We start from the raw sequence: 8,893 nt of genomic DNA, 5'->3' as shown, positions 1-8,893 counted from the left end.
CTTGTCTTTTTGGGGGGTCTGTTTCTTCACAGTTACAAGCTATTTTTGAATATGTGCTTATCAAAATAACCTGTACATAATATAATTTGATTAATTCAAATGGAGTTTCCTCAATACCAAGCTGAAACCGAAGAGAGGGTAAATAGGTATAACCTCTATAGATTTAGATATAAGATGAAATTTGAGAAGTGATTTTATTGTGGTGGGTTTTTGTGGGTTTTTTGTTTGTTTGTTTTTTTGGGTTTTTTTGGGAGGGGCACACCCGGCAGTGCTCAGGGTTTACTCTTGGCTGTCTGCTCAGAAATAGCTCCTGGCAGGCACGGGGGACCATATGGGACACCGGGATTTGAACCAACCACCTTTGGTCCTGGGTCGGCTGCTTGCAAGGTAAACGCCGCTGTGCTATCTCTCCGGGCCCTGGTGGTGGTTTTTTTTAAACATTAATGTAGAGACAAACTGTAAAATATTTCATCATTTTGTTTTTTGGGTGTATTACCCCCATGGTGCTCAGGGAACCATATGGAATGCTGGGAATTGAACCTGGAGGGTTACGTGCAAGGCAAACGCCCTACCCAGTGTATTATCACTGGCCCCAGATATATTTTACTCTGTTAATTTTGCTCCAATAATTTTAGAATTCCTATGTTTCCATTGAAGTTCATAAAATTAACTGAAAGACAACATCCATATGTCACCAAATGTACATTTCTCTTGCCAGAAGCCAAACTCTGTACTCTGTGCCGACCAACTTCTTGCCTACCTAATAATTTTGTTTTTTTTTGTTGTTTGTTTGTTTGTTTTGTTTTGTTTTGTTATTGGGTCGTACCCAGCAGTGCTCAGGGTTTACTCCTGGCTCTGTTCAGAAATCGCTCCTGGTAGGCTCAGGAGACCATATGGGATGCCAGGATTTAAACCACTGTCCTTCTGCTTGCAAGGCAAATTCCTTAACCTCCATGCTATCTCTCCGGCCCTATACCTAATGATTTTGGAACTAATGCAGAATTCTTGGATTCAGTGATAATGTTTATATAGTGCTGTAGAAAACCTGCTGATAATTTTTGTTTTGGGGTTATTCCTGGCAGGCTCAGGGACTCTGGGATGCTGGGAGTGGAACACAGATCAGCTGCATGCAAGGCAAACAAACCCCCAACCTGCTGTACTAATGTGGCCCTAACTAATAATTTTTTACATGTTAAAGTTGCACGATTTTTCTTTCAACTTTATCGATTGATTGGTTTGGGGGGCCCACCCAGTGGTATTCAAGGGTTACTCCTGGCTTTGCACTCAGAAATCGCCCTGGGTCAGCTGCACGCAAGGCAAACACACTACTGTTGTGCTATCTCTTTAGCCCCCATTAAGTTGCATGATTTGATAGAAAATTCTCAGTCATTTTATATACATGCTTGATGTAATTAAAATGTATTAATAATATTTTGTAGAGGTCTTTCCCAAATTTTTTTGGGGGGGTGCCACCTGATGAATACTCAGGGCTTACTCCTGGCTACGTGCTCAGAAATCGCTCCTGGTTTGGGGGACCATATGGGACACCAGGGGATCGAACTATTTGCGTCTAGCTTCAATATATTTGATTTTAAAGCACAGAAAATCATTTCTGTAAGTTTATTACTTTCTGAGACCTAAAACGAAAGTCTTTCATTGGATTTTGTGTGTAGCATTGAGGATGGAAGTCAAATCCACGAAACTTGCACTTGTCACTGAATTTTCATTCCTGTTAATTTGTAAATAGGTAGAGCTTGCATTAGAATTCAAGGAGCTAGTGGCTCCGGTACTTGCCTTGCTTGCAGTGAACCATAGTTCATTCCTTGACACAGCATATATGTATATATGTATTTCTTTGAGCACTGTAATCAAAAGAAAGTTGAAAGGTTAGAGATATAGGTGCTTTCCTTGCACGTGGCCAACCATGGATAGAACCTGGCACCCTATATGGTTTGAGTACAGCCAGGAATGATCCCTGAATTGAACATGGCCAGGTGTGGTCAAAATCTTAACCATTCCCGACACCACCACCACCAAAATGCTGGTATTATGCCTAGCATATAAACATACTCTCCTCTGTTAGACAAATAGTTTCAATGATGCTTATTGATATGTTTTAAGTATGTAATCTATGCATGCATCAGAACAAGCTTCTAGAAATAGCTTTGACCTAAGTGCTTCTGAGGTCCACGTTATGGTTATGGAACAACTTTTCATTGAGATGAATTATTTTGACTTCAGCTTCCTAAAAAGATAGTTGTATTAGTGTAAACTTTGTCCTCATAACAACAACTTTTAGCACTTGATATAGCAGGATGTATTGTGATTGTCATAATTAAGGAAGTTGCAAGATTAATGGGGCTGCCAGCTTTGGCACTACCTGATATCCACTCCTATACCACCTTTAAATGACAACTAAAATGCATTTTGGCTGGCACTAGTTTCTATTGTATAGATTTTACTTACTATAATTGATGATAATTAGACCAGCAGGTGAGGAGCATCTCCTGAGTTACCACTTGTTTTAGTAATCTCACACACTTGCTGTTGGGAATGGGGGGAAATACTGCTAGTGTGTTTCATTCTACTGATCAAGGTTCATTTCAAATTCATTCTAAGTTTTATTAAATTTGTTATTTGGGATTAAGGGGAAGAGACAAAATCCTCAACAAATAAGTGTGGGCTTAGAATGGAATTATGGTGGACAAGTTTTTTTAAAAGCTGCTCTTTTTCCTTTGCTTGCTTGATCATTAGGTTTTTTAAAAATTATTTTAATGCATGTCTTTTAAATTAATTGGGTGATGTTTTTCTAAAATTAAAATTTTCTTCTTCCTATAGCCCTGCCATAGGACAGGCTGAGGCTGAGTCTCAGTGTTGCCCTGTTCAGTCTGAGGCAAGTGGGATTTATTTTATTCCTTATAAGGGGCTTTCACAGCTTTATGGCTGTTGGATATTTATGTCCCCAAACTTGCAGCAAGTTTGGTGAAGGCCCCTAAATTTAATTAAAATTAGGATTTTTATACTCTTTTGGCAGAGAAGGCTCTATATTAATATTCATGTTTGACTGTGGTGTTATTAAAAAGTGATGTGTAAATTTTATGTAATATACTTTGTGTTACATAATATTTTACAGCCTGAGTAAAGATGGTATTATGTACTTCAGTAAATTGACAAAATTTGATATACTTTATTTGGAGGCACAAACTTTTTTATTCAAATTTTCACTTTCATCTTTAGGAAAATCTGTCTTTTCTTGAACTTAAATTTAACCTCAAGTAAGCTTATTAGAAATGCCACTGCATACTGAAATCCACATTTTAATCACAAAGTTATATACTGAATATTAAGCTTGAAAGGTCATAGAAATGGTTAATGTTTTTAATATTTTCAAACCTCACCACATTAGAGCAAATGTTAATGTAGAGCCCTGTGAAGTGTAAGTGTGGGAAGGTGATGTGTTGTGTGTGTGTGGTATGTATGTTTATACACAACACATTCGATTAAAGGATAAGAGTTTGGATATTACAGCATGTTAATAAAATGAATAGATTACTGATATCCTGGAAATGAAATGATTTTGAAGTAATTTAATGTTTTGAACTATTTTGCAACAGTTTTGAGGTTTATTTTCAGCCTAACTGAAGAACAGTATTTTATGTAATATGCACAGATGAAAAGACCCATCTTTATTCGCATCCAAAATTGGCTTTTGTTATCAAAGGTGTGTACATGGGGCTACTAGGAGAAGAGGAAGCTGAGAGACCAAAACCAAGGTTTTTATTGCTTGTTTTATTTTGTGGCCATACCCAGTGATACTCAGGGGTTACTACTGGCTCTGTACTCAGGAATTAGATCTGGTAGTGCTCCTGGGACCATATATGGTGCCGGGTATTGATCCTGGGTTGGTATCATACAAAACAAGTGTCTACAGTTCCTCCACCACATTTTTTTTTTATGTTTAAGCCACTATACTATTTAGATTGCATATTTCTCTGAACAATAACATACATATTACAATAATGGCAAATCAATACTGTGCCTATGTGAGTTTATTCTGGAAGCAAAGGAAAAAAAGGATTATTGTCTTCTTGGTAACTGAATCAGTAAAAGATTTAATATTTGGATCAAAATAAGAAAGATACTTGATTGCATTGTTTTAAAACCTATTTGGTTACTTAAACCCTATAAGGTTTCTTTGTTGACTTTTTTAATTTTTATTTTTTGGTGCCCATTCCTAAATTTTCAGGTGTCTATTATAACTACAGGTAAATCTTGATAAGTGAAAGAGAATTCATGAAAATTTTACATGAATTAGGTCTGTCATGGGGGTGTAGGAATTTGAACTCAGGACCTCAAACATGCCAGATAAAAGTTTTTGCACTGACTTACTACTAGCTCCTTAAAGGTAAAATACTGCATACCTGTAATGTATAATTTTTGTGTGTTCTTTCAAAATGAAATGGGTTTTCTCTTTATGAATAAATGTTCTAAGAGGATTCAGTTATAAAGTTACGGATTATAGGAGAGATTTTTGTAAGTATTTACCTACATTACTCTAGTTATCACAATAATATAAAGATGGTTCATTTTTTGATTTTTTTTAAATGGTTTCATGTATATTGTTTTCTGTATTATGAATCATAATAAATTACCATTTTGGTTTTTTGGCATAGAAATGAACTTTTCTGTGTGATTTCTTGGCAAACTAAGAAGCTCTTTAATGAGAGTTTGCATAATGCCATATAATTTTCAAAGCTTTAATTATCTTAAGTACTTAGGTACCTGTGGATAAAATGAAAATAGATTTGATTTTAGAAACTTGTAGGGGGTCATTCTTGCTATGGGATCAGTTTAGTGTTCCAGCTTAGTCTGGGGAGATTGCTCCTAACCATGTAGTGCTAGGGTTTGAAAACAAAAATAAATGTTTTGGTCTATTGAGCTATCTTCCATCCTTTATATGTCTGCTCTGGGCTGTACTTTCTTGCATAATTGATCTTTTTACTATGTTACAGATGAATGTCATTAAGGCAGAATTGGAATTGAGTGTTAAATATTTTTGGCCACATCCAATATACTCGGGGTTTCTTGCTCTGCTCTCAGGACTGATCACTCCTGGCATGGTTGAGGGGACCATAGAGGGTGCTGGAAATTAAACCTGCATCTCATGCATCCACAGCAAATGCCCTGCTCCACTGTACTATGTCTCAGACGCAGAAATAGAGATCCTAATTGAAGCTAACTTGATTATTTCTGTGAAGCAAATTGTTTATACTGTGTTTATTATAGATCAAGACTTTCGTGATTAGATTTTTAGGAAATAGAATGACAACTATATTGAGACTTAATTTTGACCAAATTAACTACTAAGAAGATAATGTGAGTAAACTGAGTGATTACTTGGGTCCTATCTGTTGTAATTTGGTTTGGGGGTCATATCCACTATACTCACGGTTTACTCCCAACTACTTCAGGTTAACTCCTGGCTCTTTCTCAAGGGACCATGTATGATGTCAGATCTAACCCTGGTAGGCCATGTGCAAGGCAAAACCTACCACCTATACTCTCCATCCCCTGCTAATTCTAAATGCTGTCTAAAATGGTTGGTAATGTCACAGCTTAAGAAATATGCTGTTTCTGTATGTATGGGTTTTTTTGTAAAAAAAAATTTTTTAAATGGGGAAGTCTTTTATTGGAAATAAATTTGGATACAAATTCTATGTCCCTATCAGAAACCAAGCCAATAGTCACTATTTGGAAAATCGATCTTTGTGTTATGTTAGTAAACTGAACCTTGAATATAGGCCAAAAATGTCAAAGGTGGTACTAAGTGCATATTTTGCATGCAGATGTTTGCCTCTCACATTGTACCCTCACTGCCAAGAGCAATCTCTGAGCACTGCTGAGAGAAGTCTTCAGTACCGCTTGGATGTGGCCTAAAGAACTTTAATGTGGGGCCGGGCGGTGGCGCTGGAGGTAAGGTGCCTGCCTTGCCTGCACTAGCCTAGGACGGACCGCGGTTCGATCCCCCGGCGTCCCATATGGTTCCCCAAGAAGCCAGGAGCAACTTCTGAGCTCATAGCCAGGAGTAACCCCTGAGCGTCACAGGGTGTGACCCAAAAACCAAAAACAAAAAAACAAAAAAAAAAGAACTTTAATGAAAAGCAAGTGTTTCTGTCATTAAATGTTAGGTTTTTATTGTATCAATTCCCAATCTGTCATAAGAATCTGAAACTATGAAGTTTAAAGTTTAAAGACCACAAGTTACTGTTTGAGTTAAGAAAATGGGGGTTATCTATCTAGTTTTCGAGTAAACCTACCTTTTAGCTTTTTAGTTTAAGTGTACATTCATGAGAAGCTATAGAGTTTACTTTAAGTTCATTGTTTTAAAATAAAATTTTTTCTGATTTTTGGGGGTGAGGGGGCCACACCCATTTGACGCTCAGGGGTTAACTCCTGGCTATGCGCTCAGAAATCGTTCCTGGTTTGGGGGGACCATATGGGACGCCAGGGGATCGAACCGTGGTCCATCCTACGCTAGCGCTTGCAAGACAGACACCTTACCTCTAGCGCTACCTTCCCAGTCCCAATAAAAAAATTTTATATCAAAATCAAGGTTTTTAAATTAAAGGTTATTAAAATATTTGCTCTGGGATGTATATGAGTTCCCCCACTCCTTTTTAAAGTAACCAAGAACTTTGATAGGTACCGGTTTTTTGTTTGATGGATTTTAGGGCTACACCCCGTAGTTCTCGAGGCTTATATCTGGCTCTGAATTCAGGGATCACTCTTGGTGAATCATGGAGATACAATTGCCAGAGATTAAATTTGTGTTGGCCAAATGTAAGACTAGTCCCTGGAATAAAAGATCATGTTTTTAAAAAGTGAAATGTGTCCAAGAGATATGCAGTGTTAATTAAACTCAATGTCTTAAGGTCACCCTAAAATTAATAGCTAATGTAAGGTAATTTTTTTAAGCCTTAGAAAAATTTTAAATGTATTAATGTCTGAGGAAATTTAATGCACAATGACTTTTTATAACTGGATTGAACTCCTCAGTTTAATACACTTTGTGTTTTTGTTAACTAGCAGCAGAATTTCAGCATTTGCTACTTACTGGTAGAGAAGAAAAATCCCACAGCCCTGCCAGTACAGGTTAGTTTAATCTGTAAGTACTTGATGTTACTATTTTTTTTCCAAACATATCCATATAACTCACACAAGGAAGAAGGCTATACAGTAACTTAAATGTGAGTATATAGTAATAGATCCATTGGACACTTTTAGACAGTACTTGAGCCAAAGTAGCTCTGTGTGCCAACTTAAGTTATTCTGAAGGTGTGTGATACTGTTTCTTTATAATTTCGTAGTGGTTGGATTTAGACACTTTGAACATTAAAGGAAAGACAGTGCTAGTTCTTTGGCTGTATGCTTTTCTCCTGATGGTATAGGGGCCAGGCTTATTTCTTTTATCCAAATTATGGTGGTACTCATATACCCCTTAACCATTACAATATGTATAAGTTAATATTCTTCATTGATGTGTAGTCCTGTATTGGAAAATGTTCTAATTTTTCAAATGTTTATAGTAACTTTTCATTTTTTCTTTTCTAAAAGCTTTTTTTGTTGATGCATCAACACTGTTTAGTTTTCATTAAGAATAACACGCTATTTTGTAAGTATTCAGATGAGAGCCAAGAAATCTGAACACAAATTCTTCGGGTTTTTTTGTTTGTTTGGGGGCCACACCCAGCAATGCTCAGAAATTAATCTTGTTGGGCTCTGGGGACTGTATGTAGAGATCAAACCTGGTAAACCAAGCATCCTACCTGCTGTACTATTGTGTCAGCCCTCGTGATCCTTTTGATAGGCAGTGAGAATTTTGAAATATGAAAGATAATGTTCTTTTTTTTTTTGTTGTTTTTGTTTTTGGGCCATACCCGGTGGTGCTCAGGGGTTACTCCTGGCTGTCTGCTCAGAAATAGCTCCTGGCAGGCATGGGGGACCATATGGGACACCGGGATTCGAACCAACCACCTTTGGTCCTGGATCGGCTGCTTGCAAGGCAAACGCCGCTGTGCTATCTCTCCGGGCCCAGATAAGATAATGTTCATTTTAAAAATTATTATTATTATTATTTTTGGTTTTTGGGCCACACCCTGTGACGCTCAGGGGTTATTCCTGGCTATGCGCTCAGAAGTTGCTCCTGGCTTCTTGGGGGACCATATGGGACGCCTGGGGATCGAACCTCGGTCCGTCCTAGGCAAGGCAGGCACCTTACCTCCAGCGCCACCGCCCGGCCCCTTAAAAATTATTTTTATTGCTTCAACCAGACTTTATTATTGTCTTAATCTATCCTCCAATATCTTCTTTAACCTTTAAGTATTATGCAATTTACCTCTTTGGCATCAGATTCAAAGTATGTCTAATTTGAAACAGTCAGTCGGTACAAAATCTCAAATAGGGATGAAGACAGCCAGTAAACAGATTACTTGTAGGTCAGTGAGTAAGGCCATGAAGTGGCTAAATTCATAGCAAGTAAGGTGCTTGTGTTGCGCATAGCAGACCTGGGTTTAACTTCCAATATCTCAACATGGTTTCCTTGTCTTTTTTTTTTTTTTTTTTCTTCTCTCGGATTTTGGGTCATACCCAGCAGCACTTAGGGTTTACTCCTGGCAGGCTAGGGGGACCATATGGGATGCCGGGATTCCAACCACTGTCCTCCTGCATGCAAGGCAAATGCCCTGCCCATGCTATCTCTCCGGCCCCTCAACATGGTTTCCAAGTACCGCCAGGGGTGATCCTGAGCACTGCCAAGATATTAAAAAAACCCCCCCCCCAAATAAACCCACTGGTTTTCTGATGAAGACTTAATTAATCTTACTAACTTTTTAAA

Source organism: Suncus etruscus, chromosome 1 (genome assembly GCF_024139225.1).
Source record: "Suncus etruscus isolate mSunEtr1 chromosome 1, mSunEtr1.pri.cur, whole genome shotgun sequence".
Lineage (NCBI taxonomy): Eukaryota > Metazoa > Chordata > Mammalia > Eulipotyphla > Soricidae > Suncus > Suncus etruscus.
This window is presented reverse-complemented; position numbering follows the sequence as displayed.